Source organism: Carcharodon carcharias, chromosome 14 (genome assembly GCF_017639515.1).
Source record: "Carcharodon carcharias isolate sCarCar2 chromosome 14, sCarCar2.pri, whole genome shotgun sequence".
NCBI classification, from domain to species: domain Eukaryota; kingdom Metazoa; phylum Chordata; class Chondrichthyes; order Lamniformes; family Lamnidae; genus Carcharodon; species Carcharodon carcharias.
The window spans coordinates 53,117,440-53,134,711 of NC_054480.1; positions in this window are offsets into that span (position 1 = coordinate 53,117,440).

The window sequence follows — 17,272 nt, forward strand, 5'->3', positions numbered from 1 at the left end:
TGAATGTATTAAGATGGTGGAGAGGGTGCAGATCATGCAGGCTGCCCCAGCCTGAATGTTGTCGAGCTTCTTGAGTGTTATTTGAGCTGCACTCATCCAGGCAAGTGGAGAGCATTCCATCACACTCATGACTTGTGCCTTGTAGATGGTGGACAGGCCTTGGGGAGTCAGGAGATGAGTTTCTCACCATAGAATTCCCAACCTCTGACCTGCTCTTGTTGCTACAGTATTTATGTGTCTGGTCCAGTGCAGTTTCTGGTTAATGGTAACCCAGGATTTTATAGTAGGAGATTCAGTGATGGTAATGTCATTGACTGTCAAGGGGCGATGGTTAGATTCTCTCATGTTGGAGAAAGTCATTGCCTGGCACTTGCGTAGTGCAAATGTTATTTGACACTTATCAGCCAAAGCCTGGAATGTTGCCCAGGTTTCCTGCATGTAGACATGAGCTGATTCAGTATGTGAGGGGTTGCAAATGGCACTTGAATTCTGCGCAATCACCAGCGAACATTCTCTCTTCTGACTCTATGATGGAGGGCAGCCATTTAACAGGGTGAGACTTCCCTCACTCCAAGAGTGGCTGGCTAGTCAGAAGGCAGATGGCCATGGACCAGCACTTAAAGTTTGGGGTTTCACTGGGGCCTGGGCTGGGTTCTTCAATGTGGTGGTGGGTGCAAGGGGGGCAGGGGGTGGTGGTATGGGGTGGGGGGCGAAATTGAGGAATTGGACACAGGGTGACAGGAAGCATCTCTGCCCACAAGCCTGATATTCTGGAGACTTGGCTGTGGCACACACCGCTACAGGTATAATCCTAGCGGCGATGGGGGAGACCTTTAAGTGGTCATTAATTGGCCAATTAAGAGCTTCACTTGGCCCATGGGCAAGTAGGCCACCTCATGCCTTCATCACCCCGGGGTAAAATCCCAGCTGAGACAGGTAAGCAATGGGCACAGTACCAGCACCATGCTACCCAATTTTATGCATCCCCACCTGCCAATGTGCCCCAGGTGGAGGTGTGGTTTTGTGGGGGGTTGGTGGGGGGGCGGTGTTGGTGGAGGTGAGTGGGAGACAGTAGTCAGGATTAGTGGTGCTAAAATTTTGGCCTACATTATACACATATATCAAGAACTGGCAAGATTTGAGAAAGCGAAGGAAGAACTATATAGCATTCGCATTTCACAGTACAGTAATGTGACAACGTTACATAACAATCGTAATACTATAATAAAATATCAAATGGTAGCTGTATGACATATCATACTGGAATTGTAGCAGGATGCTAAAAGGACTCCACTGGCTGATCAGTGGATAAATGCACTCTCTGTATTGATACTCTGCTACAGACCAGGAAATTCTTCAAAACAAAAACAGAAATACCTGGAAAAACTCACGGGTCTGGCAGCATCGGCAGAGAAGAACAAAGTTGACGTTTTCAGTCCTCATGACCCTTTAACAGAACTAAGTAAAAATAGGAGAGGGGTGAAATATAAGCTGGTTTAAGGTGGAGGTGGTGGGGGGGGGAGGTTGTAGGGAAAAGCAAGCAGTGATAGGAGCAGATAACCAAAATATGTCACACACAAAAGAACAAAGAGGTGTTGAAGGCGGTGATATTATTTAAAAGAATGTGCTAATTAAGAATGGATAGCAGGACACACAAAGGTACAGATAGCTCTAGTGGGGATGGGGTGAAATAAGTCTAAAAGGCCATAAAAGGTATATATTTAAAAATAATGGAAATAAGTGAGAAAAGAAAAATCTATATAAATTATTGGAAAAAAACAAAAGGGAGGGGGGAGAAACGGAAAGGGGGTGGGGATGGAGGAGGGAGTTCAAGGTCTAAAGTTGTTGAACTCAATATTCAGTCCGGAAGGCTGTAAAGTGCCTAGTCGGAAGATGAGGTTTTTCAACTTTGTTCTTCTCCGCCGATGCTGCCAGACCTGCTGAGTTTTTCCAGGTATTTCTGTTTTTGTTTTGGATTTCCAGCATCCGCAGTTATTTGTTTTTATCTCTGTTTTTATCTCAGGAAATTCTTCAGTTTGTCCTGAGTTGGTTGAACTCAGCCAATGTGGCAGGATGGATGCTGAAATTGTGTTCCAAGTTCAAAAGCTAGAGAATGAGAAGAAGTAACAGCCTCGTTACAGAAGTCAGAGTGCTTGCATTGTTACAATATAACAGTAACAAAATGTTGCGCTGCAGTAGCAACACAGAACTGGGCCTTTCAGATTCTGACAAGTGTACTTCGAGGATGCTGCTGGTTGTGTGGGAATCACATGTTTAGATCTGGTGGCACTGATCACTAGATAAATACAAAAGCAGCAATACAAAACTGGAAGGTCCTAGATTTAATGTGTATCTAAATGTAAGTTGTTGTTATCTAGTTGTTCAAAACAGAGGCTAATAGAGAAAGAAAAAAAACAGCATCAATTTATATGTGCTTTCCTCCCAGCTCCCCCTCCCCTCCCCTCCCAGTTGTGTGTCTCTCCCAGGTGGCAGCTCTCAATCATAGTTCAGCTATTGTTTATCACAATTACTAGGTTTAATCCTGCCTGTCAATCCAGTCTATAAACTCTCAGGAGAGCAGACTGCACAATGTCACAGCTGTCAGGTCATACTTTGATGTATCTTATCTTCAGAGTCCTCCTAGCTCCCCATGACAAATTCAGTTGACGTATTAAAAACTGTCCTACAAATGCGCACAGCCTGTACAAAGCCTTTTCTTCCTGCTCTAATTTTCTTCTCTAATTTTGTTGCCTCATTTCCTGAAGGCAATTACTGATGCTTGGAGAGTAGTTTCAACTGTGCCAATGTTCCTTTAATCCTTGTCCAAAACATTTACTCATCATGTATATGCCTTGTCAGCAAGTGCCATTGGATTATTCAACTGTGGAAGCCATCAGAGATAGGTCCAATCCTGTCCTCACTAAACTCCCAGATACACACTGCTTCTTGCAACACTCGTTAGATAGCATCAGGAGCTGGAACTTGCATTTGAACAGACCAAAATTCCAGAAAATCCTTTAATGAGTTAGAAAAATGCTCTGAAATTCAATGGAATTGTGATCCTATGATTTGTAATGTTCTACTTTATGTTCACTCAAAATTCAAAGTATTGCTAGTTATTTTTTTTAAATCCTATTTTAGGCTTCACACAAACTAATGATGACACCCCCTTTCCTCATGTTCTCTTTTTGCAGATTATTGTTAAAGGTATTGATAAAACAATGTGGCCTTTGTTCATTGATCCTTTCCCTATAATGCACTGCTATTGATTTAACTTTCTGATTTCTGCCCTCATTTCGAGATTGTCCATCTCTGAACTATAAACTGTATTATATGAATGTGTGTGTCTTATATATATGTTAAATATGAATTTATTTTACATCTACCTTTGAAACTCTTTGGGATGTTTTTCTATGTTAAAAAGAAGCTTTATGATGGCAGTTTGTTGTGTATATTACAAAAGAACAAGCTACATATTTAGGTATCAGAATAATTTAAAGGCTTTTGACAATCCAAAGCTTTTGGAATCCTAAGTTGGCATCTGGATCCCCAGAAAATGTAGTTATATCTCATGCCTCAGCACTTGGCTGAGACTCGGTTTTTAAGGTCCTTTCTCCATTGAGCAACACAGCAAATTCCACTCTGGCTGATGAACTGGCTTTCCAGGAAAATGGATAGTGTGCCAGTTTTCTATGGTATGACACCCCACCTAGTGGTGTGGCACAAATTGGTTAGCAGGTTGGAATCAACACTCAGCAAAATTTCTACCAGTGACCAAAGAGGCGGAGGCAGCTCGGTGCCAAAACACCAGAGGGTGGCAGAATGAAATGAATTCCCAATCTGGGGATCCATAGCTAGGCTTTTCTCTTTGTTAGGCAGGTGCAGCAGGTGGGCCCAGGGACAGCTACGAAATGGACAGTCGCCCACGATCAGGCCCCGGCTGCAATTTCATGCTGGTGGGCCAATTAAGGCCCCCCCCCCCAGTGTGAAATGTGGCTCTGCTTTGGCTGGAAAGGGCCAATCAGGAGTGGGGACCTGTTGGCCACTGGTTCCAATGGCGACCCAGCAGCCAGTTTAAAAGTGGCTCAGGCAGCCTCTGGAAGGCTGCCACAGAGGACGGTCCCTGAGCCAGCACAATGGACCTGAGTGCAGCTAGACACAGCAGGCGAGAGGACAGGCCAGGTGGGCACTCGGCCCCCTGCTTCTCTGATGAGTGCCTGACCATCCTCCCAGAGGGGGTGGCTGCCAGGAGGGACACCCTTGTCCCCATGGATGGGAGGAGGAGGCAGCAATGGTCAGCAGGTGTGATGTGGTGCAGCACTCTGGGGTGCAGTGCTGGAAGCACTTCAAAGACCTGCCGCACTCAGGAAGGATGAGTACATTGTTTGCATGGGTCAACGTGCAGATGTGTTAAGATCTGGTCATCCCCCCATGGACCTCAGGGGTGCAAGAGTCTGTGGCAACCGTCAATCACAGGGATTGAGCCCTGGCTGCTTGGACTGAGAGCCTTGCAGCTTGAGGGTCACAACTCGGATGTGCCCTGCGAGGTGTTCCTCAGCTGGGGGTGGCCAGGATGCAATGGCGCTGCATGTACAGAGTGGACTAATCAATGCTGCACTGATTTTTCAGAAGATGGCCCACAACAATATAGGAAGGTTGCCGGCCAGCAGAGGCCCTGCTAACCTCCTAACTCTCTCAAGGTATGAGCGAGATGCCCTAGAGCTTGAGAGCTGGCATGCCCCACATGCAACCGGGCGTGGAGAGGCAGGGGTGCCAGACGAAGTTGCACAGGGTGCGAATTTCAGCTTATGCAACCATTCTTGTGTAGTCTTTTCATTGATGGAACCTGGAGCCTCCACTGATCAATGGAAGACGAGGGCACCATGATGCAGATCTCCATTGTCTCACCAGCGTGCCTGGCATGCACAGTGACAGTGTGATGACTTTAACTAATGACATGTCCTTCTTCTCCCTTTTAGGTTCGCCTGCAGGCATTCGATCTCCTGCCACCAGAGGACCATGGACATCATTTGCACCTATGTCAATCCCGCTCTCTGAAGCAGGCACCAGTGCAGATACCAGCACCTCGGTGGGCATTAGAGTGGCTGCTAGTATCTCAGTGCACATTGGTGAGGGCACTTCACAATCGCTTGAGGTGCAGGTGGAGGCAGAGAGTGCCCAGGTGCGGCAGTCAGAGGGCTGCTGGGAACCAGGACAATGCTCAGTCAAAGGCAGATGTTGAGCCTCTGGAGCTGTCCATTAGGTGGCAGATGCTGGATGTCCAGCGAGATGTGCGGGAGGATCTGGCGGAGATCCATGAGGGTCTGTGTGCCATGGTCTCCGTGATGGAGGAGTCCATGTGGAGTGTGAGCACTGCGTTGACCATCATGGCCGAGCACACTGCCTCATCCATTGAGAGAGTGGTGACTCTTACAGAGAGGAAGCTCCAGGGTCAGAATGAGGGATTCCTGGGATTGCGCTTGGACCTGCAAGCCCTCACACAGGCACAGACCTCAAGTGGTCAGTGTCAGTGTGGGAGATGGATAAGGCACCCAATATCCCAGCTAGGTGTCTGTCCATCAATGGTTTGCAAGGAGGTCCAGAGTGACCTCACATAGGCGCACAAGCTGCCTGTCATCTCTGCGGACCCCTCCCAGGGTTCTCTGGACGATGGCAGCAGCTCCTCTGCCCCTCTGCCACTGACCATGGCATCTGATGAGGCTGTGGCAACTGGGGAGATGCCAGCTGTGGAACTGGCTGCTCCTTCCCAGGCGGGGCCAGCACAGGCTCCACTGGCCATAGGACAACCTCCAAGGTCACCAAGGCCAACAAGACAGCAGAGTCAGCAGCTGTCTCCAAGGCCGGTGCCAACAATGGGGGAGCACCTAGATGTAGCACCCACAAACATAAGTTAAAGGCACCATGAGCACAAGAGGGACAGGTCACAGATGATTTTATGTTCATTTTTGTTTAATTTATATATACTGGTCTGATGTTGAATACCAGAAACATTTCTGTTAAGTTAATTGAACTGTCAGAATGACATAAATTGTGTTTTTGTTGTCAGGGCCTGAGTATGCTTCACCTGTTTATTTCATTGGTGCAGGGAACACCAGTATGTAATGCTGGACGTAGGTGGCTCTGAACTTTATTGCACAGGTACTGATTGTTTTTTGTATTCAAATGAAAAGGTCTTTTTAGACACCCGGGAAGGAGGCAGCAGCCCTAGCATGTGTTTGAAGCTGATCTTTGGTAGCCTAGCTGAAGGAGCATTGGGTCAAGGTGTCCCTGGTGTCCTGCCCACCCCTGCAGGTTACCGAGGTCTGGCTCCATGCCCTCAGTGTTCTCCTCACCTTGCTCCTCTTTGGACTCACAACTGGACTCATCATCTGTGGCCTGTGGAGCTGCGTCACGATCCTCTTCCTCCTCTGAGTCCCCCCTTGCCAGTGCCAAATTGTGGAGAGTGCATCATGCAACAGTGATCAGTGACACCTGCTCTGAGGCTATTGCAGTGCTCCCCCGAATGGTCCAGGCATTGGAACTGGATCTTCAGAAGACCTATGGCCTTCTCTACCACCGCCTTTGTGGAGGCATGACTCCTATTGTAACGCTTCACTGCCTCTGTTCCTGGGTGGCGGAGAAGCATCATGAGCCACCTCTTCAACGGATAGCCCTTGTCACCCAGCAGCCATCCATCCAGTCGGGCTGGAGCAATGAAGAGCCTCAGCACATGGGAGTTTCTCAGGATGTAAGCGTCATGGGAGCTGCCAGACTTGCAGAATCTGCATCCTGTGGTCACACACTATCTGCATGTTCATCGAGTGGAAGCCCTTCCTGTTGACAAAGGCACCCAGCTGACCAGCTGGTGCCTTGATGGCCACATGTGTACAGTCGATGACACCCTGGACATGGAGGAACACAGCAACCGCTGCAAAGCCTCTGGCTCGCTCAGCATGGCTGGTCTCATCCAGAAGGTAAAGAATAAAAGTTAGTACCCGCCTGAACAGAGCTTCTGTCAGCAGTTTGATGCAACTGTGGACAGCTGATTGGGAGACTCCACACAGATACCCCACTGAGCCCTGGAAAGAGCCTGAGGCATAGAAGTTAAGGGCCACTGTGACCTTCAGAGTCACTGGCATGGGTTGTCCGCCCATACAGTCGGAGCTGATCTCAGGCCCAATCACCTGACAAATGGAGGTCACAGTCTCCCTTGAGAGGTGGATCCTCCTTCAGCACTGCACCTCGGACATTTTCAGATAGCTGCATCACAGCCTGTAAACACTGGCAGCAGGATAGTGACATCTTCTGCAGCCCCTTCCGCCTTCGACTTCCTGCTGGCCCTGCATTCCTTGTGCCTGCGCCTTACCTCCCATCAGTCGCTCCCCTGGAAGCTGCATTGGGACACCTGGCCTCCTCTCCTTTCTGCCTCTCTCTTTCTCCTCAGATGAGATGCCACCAGCAGAGAGCACAATCCCCATTACCAGTGTGACAGAAGGCTGTCTGATACCTGGATGGGTTCACATGGTCTGAATCATCCGGGGGCCTTGAAGACGCCAATGAGTCCTGAAATGAAACCTGGAAATGCTAAGAATGAAGCCCCAAACAGAGATGAAGCTGTGAAGTACCCATAAGTCACCAGCAATAAGCTGTGTACCAAACTCCTCACTACTCACACTGGCAATGCTGCCCACCCTTTTTATCCTGCCTGTAAATGAGACTTGTGAAAATGTCAGCTGGCCGCTTGCCAGTTTTGCCCATGCAATGAGCAGAAAATCACACAGGCAAGGAGAGATCATGGTCAATCGAACTGTTAAAGGCCTTAAGTGGTTGCTTACTTAATTGCGGGCACTGCTCCTACACTCGCGCGTGCCCACCGAGCTAAACATCGTGCCAGTGCGCAATGACATCAAGACGCTCTCCCAACATCATCATGCACTATTTTACTCCCTTCTGACCAGGTGTGAGCCCGCCGGAGGATGAATAATTCTGCCCCATGTGTTTGTTCTTCTTACCGGGCAAAATTTTGAGGAAAGGAAATAATCATAATTTCTTTAGGACAATTTTAAAACAGGAGCTTTTAAAGAAGTAGCGTGCATTGCATTCTGGTTAAAGGTAATACATTTTGAACATCAAACGCTTCTGAATAAATGAGCCTATTTAAATAGTTTGGAACTTTTTAAATAGGCATTTGTATGCTAAGAGCTCTCTCTCTCTCTTTCTAGCTTTCTCTGTGTTTCAGCCAAAATGTTAAGAATATTAACTTATTTCAGGGTTCTGTAGCACTCCATGATTTTGGTGAGGAAGGTCAATTCATGAAAAGACAGTAAAGCCCTGGAGAAAGTGCAAAAAAGATTTACATGGATGAGACAAGAACTATGAGATTAAAACTTTCCAGAAAGATCCAATAGGTTGGGGCTTTTGTCTTTAGAAAAGAAAAGACTTAAAGGAGATCTAAAATTGTGAATGGGTTGGATGGGATAAATGTGGAGAGAATGTTTCCATTAGTGGGAGAATCCAAAACTAGGGGCCATAAATATAAGATTGATCCTGATAAATCTAACAGAGAGATAAAGAGAAACTTATTTACTTAGAGAGTGATCAGAATGTAGAACTCGCTACTACAGGCGGTGGTTGAGGCAAATATCTTAGATGCTTTCAAAAGGAAACTAGATGAGTACATGAGAGAAAGGGGAATAAAATGATAAGCTAAAAGGCTGAGATGTGGTAGATGGAATTGGAGGAGTTTTGTGTGGAGTACAAAGATCAACATAGACTAGTTGGGTCAAGTAGCCTTTTCCTGTGCTGTATATTCTATGACATTCTATGCAACAAAGACAAAAAAAGCTTTACCTCAAGTAATATGTCCACACCTATTACAACCTGGTCCATTTTTACAGATCCAAACAGCCCTACCTGGGCAAATCAGAGATGGCCCAACTATAGTATCAATTCTTAACAAAGGAAGCTGTTACATAGTTTTGCCATCTCCTGGAAACTAACCTGCAGACAACTGGCATCACAGATTGCATCCTTCTGTGGCATGGTGGTCACTTTTGCATTAAATTACTATGACACCTAATAAGTTTCCATGTTCAATTGATGAGTCAATTGTCCATAGATCTACCGGACAAGTGTCTGAGATCTAATGTGCAAAACCTGTAGATCACTTTCCTCCTGGAAAGGATGTATCAACACAACACAAGTGAAAGGAAGGACCAGACCTGAGGACGAAGCTACATTTTTGACAGCACCCACAGCAGCAAGAAGCATTGTTGAAGCCTTTAAGTCTCAAAACCCAAAACTAATTACAAAAAAGTAAATGCTTCCAGCTTTCCTTGATAACCACTGAGAATCTCTAACTGATGCTGAGAATGGCCACCTCCTGTCTTTTACTGTTTATGTTTGGTGGACGGGAGCAGAAGCATGCAGCAATCCAGTGAGTAGATACGAAAAAAGCATTCAGAGTCATAACTAAGTCATCTGATCCCAATTACTATAAGACTTTAGCCCCTTTCTTGGGCTGGGGTGAGGCGATGGGTGGGGGAGTGGCGGGGGTGTGGGGGCAGTGGGTGCCGGTGGGGGGAGGTTGTGGTAGGTGAAGGGCTCTGGCTGCCTGGTTCAAGATCAACCTGCAAATGTGAAAGGGTGACAACTGAAATGTATATCAGTGCTCAGCACTTTGGTCCTTTTACCATCCTAATTTAGTCTCCAATAATGAGGATACAAACAGCAACTGCATTCTGTACTATAATTTGGCTTCTTCACAAAGTCTCCACAATCCTAAATTTATACCTTCAAATATGTTACCAAAATTATATTACCCCTTTCATAAAGTAATTCTACTGAATAATATAAATTCAAACAGTTTCAGCTTATAACATCAGTGGGACTAGTTCAGAGGATGAAAAGGAACAGAGGGCCCATATAGTACAGTTTTACATCCATGTGCCCAGGATCTTAACCTTTTGAAAGCAATTGTTTTAATAAGTGCCATGAGATGACAAACCGTCAAACATTTGGTATTAGTTGTTTTGTTTAGGGGAATCACATTTGTTGCGTTAACCATAATCACAAGTTTCTGTTTGTTCAGCAGGATAAGATGATGACAGTCCTTTTACCCTTTCACTGCTAGATGCTCATAAAATGTTTTTGTTTAAAGGCCTGCATTCATCTGGAACAAATTAGCCCTTAGCACATCTTTACATCTCAAAGGAGACTTTGATGTACCTTTAAACAGGGATGAAATCAAACTCAAGTCACCGCACAGAAAGGGTTAAAAGGTCAGGAATTATAGGAAAACAAGTGATGAGTACTTCCTGTAGAAGTGGTTGTAGGGTTTGTGATAAACAGAAAAGCCTAAAAGCATTTAGAAGATGCTATAGAATTTCTCCTCAACTTCCCCTTGACCATCTTGTCAAGATATGGACATGTATTAAATATGGCTCCACCAGCATCGAGCATCTCTGGACTCTAAGTTACCATTATTCATATATAAGCCTCATTGGTGAATTTCAGCAAATTTCTACAAAGGCAATCACAGCTGAGCCCAATCTCATCCTCACATGATGTTTGCGCATACTGACTTTCAGTACAGCTCTTTACTTAACAATCAAGAGCAGAAATCTTGCCAGATTATTTTTCCCTTTCCCCCTGCAATATTGAGGCTAATTTTGCTACTCTTGTGCTATCCTGGTTAAGAACTGTAAACTCAGCACAACTTGATCAAACCTTTTATGGTAGTTTAATATGCATTGGATGAGCTCATTGCCATCAAGAGAGTGGAAATCTATCTTTTAAAATCTTGCTGTTAGCCTATTCTTTTCCATTTTAATCAGGAAAGCAGGGCTGATGTGCAATTAAAATTGATGGGTGACTTACACGCCCAGGTTGTGCCTGGGTCCCAATGTCTTCAAATTTAGCCTGCCCTTCTGAAGACACCAGTCTAAGGCCAGTGGGGTCCTCCTTTAGAAATGGAGTTTGAGCTTTGATGGTGTTCATTGATTTTAACTCTGAACTGAGCAGGAAAGCTATTAAGGGCAGGTAGTCAACCAATTACATATTGCTGTGACTCAGTGGTTAAAATTGACATGCCTTATTCTAAATAAACTGGGCAAGCTACTGGTGTCTGACATGCCTCCACAGGCAGCTTGTCCTTCTGCCGGCTTGAATCTCAAACTACCTGCCTTGACAACACTAGCCCTTAGATATGTGCTGGAACAGACGCTGAGGGAAATGGAGATCTGGTGCACAGGGTTGTGAGACACGGGTGGTGGTGGGGTTTGATTGGAGAGGTTGAGCTGATTGCAAGCTGGCAACTGTGGAACCAGGGAAAACTGGAGCACTACTTTTCTTTATGGCTTCACTAGAAAACATTTCCGCAGTTTTGTTAGGTGGACACTTAGTTCACAGATGCCCTTAATGAATCCTGAGTGGGGCAGACCCATCTCTTGCTGCTCATAGTCATTCATTTTGGTAAGGGGCCTCATTTACATACTTGAGCCTGTTTTAAGTGGCTGCCACACCCAGAAGGAAAAACCAGTAAAAACTTGGAAATAAGAAAACTGGTCTGAACTGGTCTTGTATGCCTTAAAGTGGAACATGAGTAAAAACTGGGAAATAAGAATACTGGTCCACACTGTATTTTCATTCTGGGAAGGATGACTGAACAACATGCTGAGGAAATTTCAGCTTGACTCTTGATAATCTTTTAAATGAAAACCAAATCAACAAAATTGGGATAAATCAGGCACAGCCCCTAATTCAGGTCAGCTGTAAAACCAAGGACAAAAATTTAAAGGAACCTTACAAACTTTAAATCAAAATGTGATTAAAGGGGTCAACAAAACACCCCAGTCCCCGCGGTGCCCACCGAGCACGGAAGGCCTCTAGAGTGCCAGCAGACACCGCGTGCTCCCTCTCCAGGGACATCCGGCAGCGAACGTAGCCGCGGAAGAGGGACAAACAATCGGGCGGGACTCCCCCATCGATCGCCCGCTGCCTGGACCTGTTAATGGCCAACTTGGCCAGGCCCAGGAGCAGGTTCACGAGGAGGTCCTCCTCCTTCCCGACCCCCTTCCGCACCGGGTGCCCATAGATCAGGAGCGTGGGGCTGAAGTGCAAACAAAACATCAATAAAAGGTTTTTCAAATAACTAAAAAGGGAGTTCAGCCTACAACACCCTATGTATACATGGTCCACGGACTCCACAAGACCGCAAAAAGGGCACGTGTCCTGAGAATCCGTGAACCTATGCATCCTCTTATTATAGGGGACTGCTGCATGCAACACGCTCCAACCCAGGTCCCCGACAGAAAGGGGAAGGACACCTCCGTAGAGGGCCTCCCATCGGGGGCCTCCGCCGCTGGACGGCAACAAGGCACGCCAGGGCATGTCCGGGCGGCAGACAAGGGCGAGAAAATGGAATGTGTGCAGCAGCAGTCCATACAAAAAGCCCCTCTTTGCCGTGCCAAAAGGCACGGAGGGCATGTCCCCAAGGCGGCTCATATTGCGGGGCACCAGTACCCGAGGGAGGGCTCGGGGCTTGGGGCCAATATGGAATTCTGTCCGAACAGGGGAACGTTCAGACGGAAGACCACCGCGCATCTGGGCCATCTCAAGACCCAAAATAACGTCGGGTCCGAGCACAACCGTTCTCAGGTCTTGGATGGCATCGGCTGTGACCTGGACACTCACAGACACGCGTCACGCCAACTCCTGCTGGAGCATCCAGCCCAGTCCTCCGCCACCCAGCACGTCCCCGATCCTGGTCACCCCTGCGGCCACAGCCCTCCTCTCCGCCAACCACTGAAAAGGATGGAGGGGCGGATTCCTGAGCAGCGGCTCTCTGACGATAGCCGCTACTCCTGACGGGGGAGAGCTGCGTCGCGAGGCGACCACTTTCCAGACTTTGATCAGGTCCTGGTAAAAGACGGGCAACGCCTGCAAGGAGCCACCGAGGCCCAGCTGTTCTATAAACAGGAGCTGCACGTCATAATTCAGGCCGTGCACCTGACAGAAGAAATACGTCATCAGGGCACACCATCTAGGAGGAGGCTCGATGTAGAGGTATCGCTGCAGGGTCTGATGGCGGAAAGTCGCCACCTGTGTGTGTAGGCACACTAGCGCCTGACCACCCTCCCTAAGCGGGAGACTCAGAACCTCGGCAGCGACCCAGTGCAATCTTTTGTCCCAGAAGAAGTCGACTAACAATCTCTGGATTCTTGTGATAAAGTCCGGGGGAGGGGTCAAAGTGACCAGCCGATACCACAACATGGCGGCGATCAGCTGGTTTATGACCAGAACTCGACCTCGGTAAGATAGCACTCGGAGCAGTCCTGTCCAGCGCCGCAGGCGAGCGGTGACTTTCGTCTCCAGTTCCTGCCAGTTTGCCAGCCAGGATTCCTCAGCGGGGCAGAGATGGACCCCCAGGTAGAGGAGGCTGGTCCTGCTCCAGGTGAAAGGCCTGAGCTCCTCGTGTAGGGGATCCGTCTGCCACTGACCGACCAGGACATTTACCCCAGTTGATCCTGGCAGAAGAAGCGGCAGAGTAGACCTCCTGGCACTCGCGCATCCTCCGCAGGTCAGCCGGGTCACTAAACATAAGGAGCACGTCATCGGCGTAAGCCGAAAGGACCACCCCAATGCCCGGCCCGCGCAGAACCAATCCCAACAACCTCCTCCGCAAGAGGCGCAGGAAAGGCTCCACGCAAATAGAATACAACTGGCCAGACAGGGGGCAGCCCTGACATACCCCTCTCCCAAAGCGAAGGGGCGCCGTCAGGGACCCGTTAACCTTCACTAGACACTCCGCGGCGGTGTACAGAAGTAGGATCCGGGCGACAAAATGCGTCCCGAAGCCGAAAGCTCGCAGAGTTCCGAATAAGTATTCGTGATCCACCCTGTCGAACGCCTTCTCCTGATCAAGAGAGAGGAAGGCGCTCGACAGACCAGCCCTCTGGGAATGGTGGATGATGTCCCGGACCAGATGGATGTTATCATAAATAGTTCGGTCCGGGACGGTGTAGGACTGGTCAGGGTGGATCATGTGGTCCAGCACGGTGCCGAGCTGAGAAGACATGGCTCGGGCGAAGATTTTGTAGTCCGTGCTGAGGAGGGAGACCGGGCGCCAGTTTTTAAGAAGGCGGAGATCCCCCTTCTTCGGCAGCAGGGCAATCACGGCCCTGCGCCACGAAAGGGGCATCTCCCCGGTAGCAATGCTGTCCCCCAGGACCCCCGCGAAGTCGCTCCCCAAGACGTCCCAGAATGCCCTGAAAAACTCCACGGTCAGCCCGTCTAGTCCCGGGGATTTGCCCCTAGAAAGACCGTCGAGTGCGCCGGTCAGCTCCCCCAGACTTATAGGGGAGTCGAGCTTTCCGGCGCACTCTGGGCCGACCTGCGGCAGGTCCTCCCACAAAACTCCGCAAGCTTCCTCACTGGATGGATCCGGAGAGAACAGGGCAGTGTAGTAATCTCGGGCAATGGCCCTGATGCCCTCCGGATCCGAGACAAGGGATCCGTCGTCGGCCAGCAGCGTAAGGAGCTGCTTATGGACCCCATGCCTTTTTTCCAGCAAGTAGAAGAAGGGGGAGCCACAGTCCATCTCCTTAAGGAAACAGATCCGCGACCTCACGAACGCGCCCCAAGACCCGACCAATTGCAGGTCCCGCAGCGCGCCCTTCTTCTCATCGTACACCGACCGCAGGGCCGGGTCCGCGTCGGGCTGACGGAGACGTGCCTCCAGGTTGAGCACCTCCTTCTCCAACTCCTCGACCCTGGATTTGCGTCTCTTTGTCGACCCCTTCGCGTACTCTTGACAGAAAACTCGGACGTGAGTCTTGCCCACGTCCCACCATAGCCTCAAGGTGGGGAAGCCTCCCCGCTTCCTTCTCCAGCCGGCCCAGAAGCGACGGAACGAGTCCAGGAACCACTGGTCTTCCAACAACAGGTTATTAAAATGCCAGTACACGGACCCCGTCCGAGCGCAGAACGAAGTGAGCTCCGCCCACACCAGACGGTGGTCCGTGCACGGAACCTGCTGTATAGAAGCAGCCAGAACGCAGGACACGTACGTCTTTGAAATGTAAAGGTGGTCGAGTCTGGACGCTCCGACTCCAGGTGACACAAAGGTGAACATGCTGGAGTCAGGATGGAGATTTCGCCAGACGTCCACTAAGTCGAAGGACCTGACCAGGTCCCGCAACTTACTCACACCTCGCGTGCAGTGCGGGGTACCGTGACGGTCCCGGACCCCGAGGGTGCAATTGAAATCCCCCCCGAGGACAATGCACTCGCCAGCGTCGATGGAGCCGAGATGAGTGGACACTTCTTCAAAGAAGCTCGCTTGCTGCTGCGTGCCCAGGGGAGCGTACACATTCACAAAGTGAAGCACCGCACCCCCCAGACGCACAGTCAGGTGCAGCAACCGGCCTGGCACCGGCTCCTTGACCCCCAAGATCTCCAGCTGAAAATGCGGGGCCAACAAGATAGCCACCCCGCCCGAATTGGATGCTAGGTGACTCATGTAGACCCCCCCTCGCCACTCCAGGAGTCACGTGGCTTCGTCTCCCAGAACGGTATGGGTTTCTTGCAGGAAGCACAACGCATACTTCCCGTCCCTGAGGACCGAGAAGTTCTGGAACCTGCGCTGTGCGCCCCTGCTGCCGCGGATGTTGAGGCTGGCTATAGACGTCTTCATTGTCAAAGGTACATCAAACCTTCACCTTAAGTAATTAAAAAGAAGAGGACTTTTTAGTCCTTCCTCTCCTTCAGGAGCCCAGCGAGAAACATTTGGACCCTCCGCCGCGCGTTCCTATCCAACTCGGGAGACTTGAGAGCCTCGCGAGTGGACCAGAACACCAGCGGAAACGAATGCCACCGGTCCAAGGCCAACTGACCCCTGTCTTGGCGACCGTGGTGCCCCGACAAAAAGTCCCGGAGTTCCCTCGGGGGGGTGAGGGGGGAGTCAGTGGAGGGCACCAGGGGATCCACCGCCTCGCTTGAGAGCAACTCCGCGTAATCCCCAACGCTCACCACCGACACCCCGTCCTCCTCTGGGTCGTCGCCTCCAGCTTCCGACCCCTCCCCCGCATTGAGTACGGGGGCTGATTCGGAGCTGCCGGCTGGCTCTATCTGTGCCTCGATCCCACCCCCAGGATCAAGGCCAGAGGAGTCCTCTCTGATCTCCTCTAAACTTTTTGGGCCAGAGGGCAGCGGCAGTTCTGATGCCCACTCTCCTCCCGGCACTGGGTCGTCCGGGGAGCTCAGGACAAGCTCCTGACCTAAACATAGGACGCCCAGTGTCAAGGTTTGGGAGGGACCGGGAAGGCCCTCCTTTTCGCCACCACCCAATGACCCATTAACATTTTTAAAAATTTCAAATCTGCAGTCCCCCAACGAGCCAGAAGGTACCTCAGGGGTATTAAGTGCCCTGGAGTCGGACACCACCTCAAGGGAGGTGCCCTCAGTGACCCCCAAGGGGCCCTGCAGCAGACTGGTAGGGGGAACAGTGGTAGGGATTTCAGGTTCCCCCAGAGGGCAGGACAAGGTTTTACTGGGTGGAGACGCCACCACCTCTTCATCAGGGGAAGGGACACACCCAAATTGGAGCCGATTTTTTATTTGCAGAGATACACATTACAAACCTGTACCTTCTAACCCAGCAACCACAGTTTCAGTCAATTTCCTATTTATAACTCTTTTGAGTACAAACCTGTTTCCATCTGTTTCTATTCAGATGAAGTTACATTGTTTCACAGTGTATCATTGTGAGATTTGAACTCTTGATCTTGGGGTTATAAGCCCAGTACCATAACCACTTGGCTATTTAGGCCAAGCAAATTTCAGCTTGAAACTGCACCTTTTTGCACCTCTTTAATGCCCCCAAAACAGGCATAACAAGATCTATTAATCTGCCATGGAATGAGGGAGCCAGATTTAACAATGTAAACACCAGCAACCACTTCATGAATGTTGGTATCATAGAAACTGAACTAACAAAAGCTTTACAGTAGAAAATGTGCACCAAATTAGGAGTTGATGATGTTCCCATTTGCAACTAGCGATAGTTACATTGGTTTTAGCAATTATAATGCAGACCAGTGATCTAAGGTGACCCTGTACACTTTGTTCTGAATCAGGCTCCATTAATCAGCATTAATAGCTAATAATCATATAACAAGCCTCTCAATATCTTAAAAGCCTATTCATATGAGGTGAAAACAGCTAATGCTTCATCTTGCTTCAGCACATGTAATAAATCATACATGGCAATCAT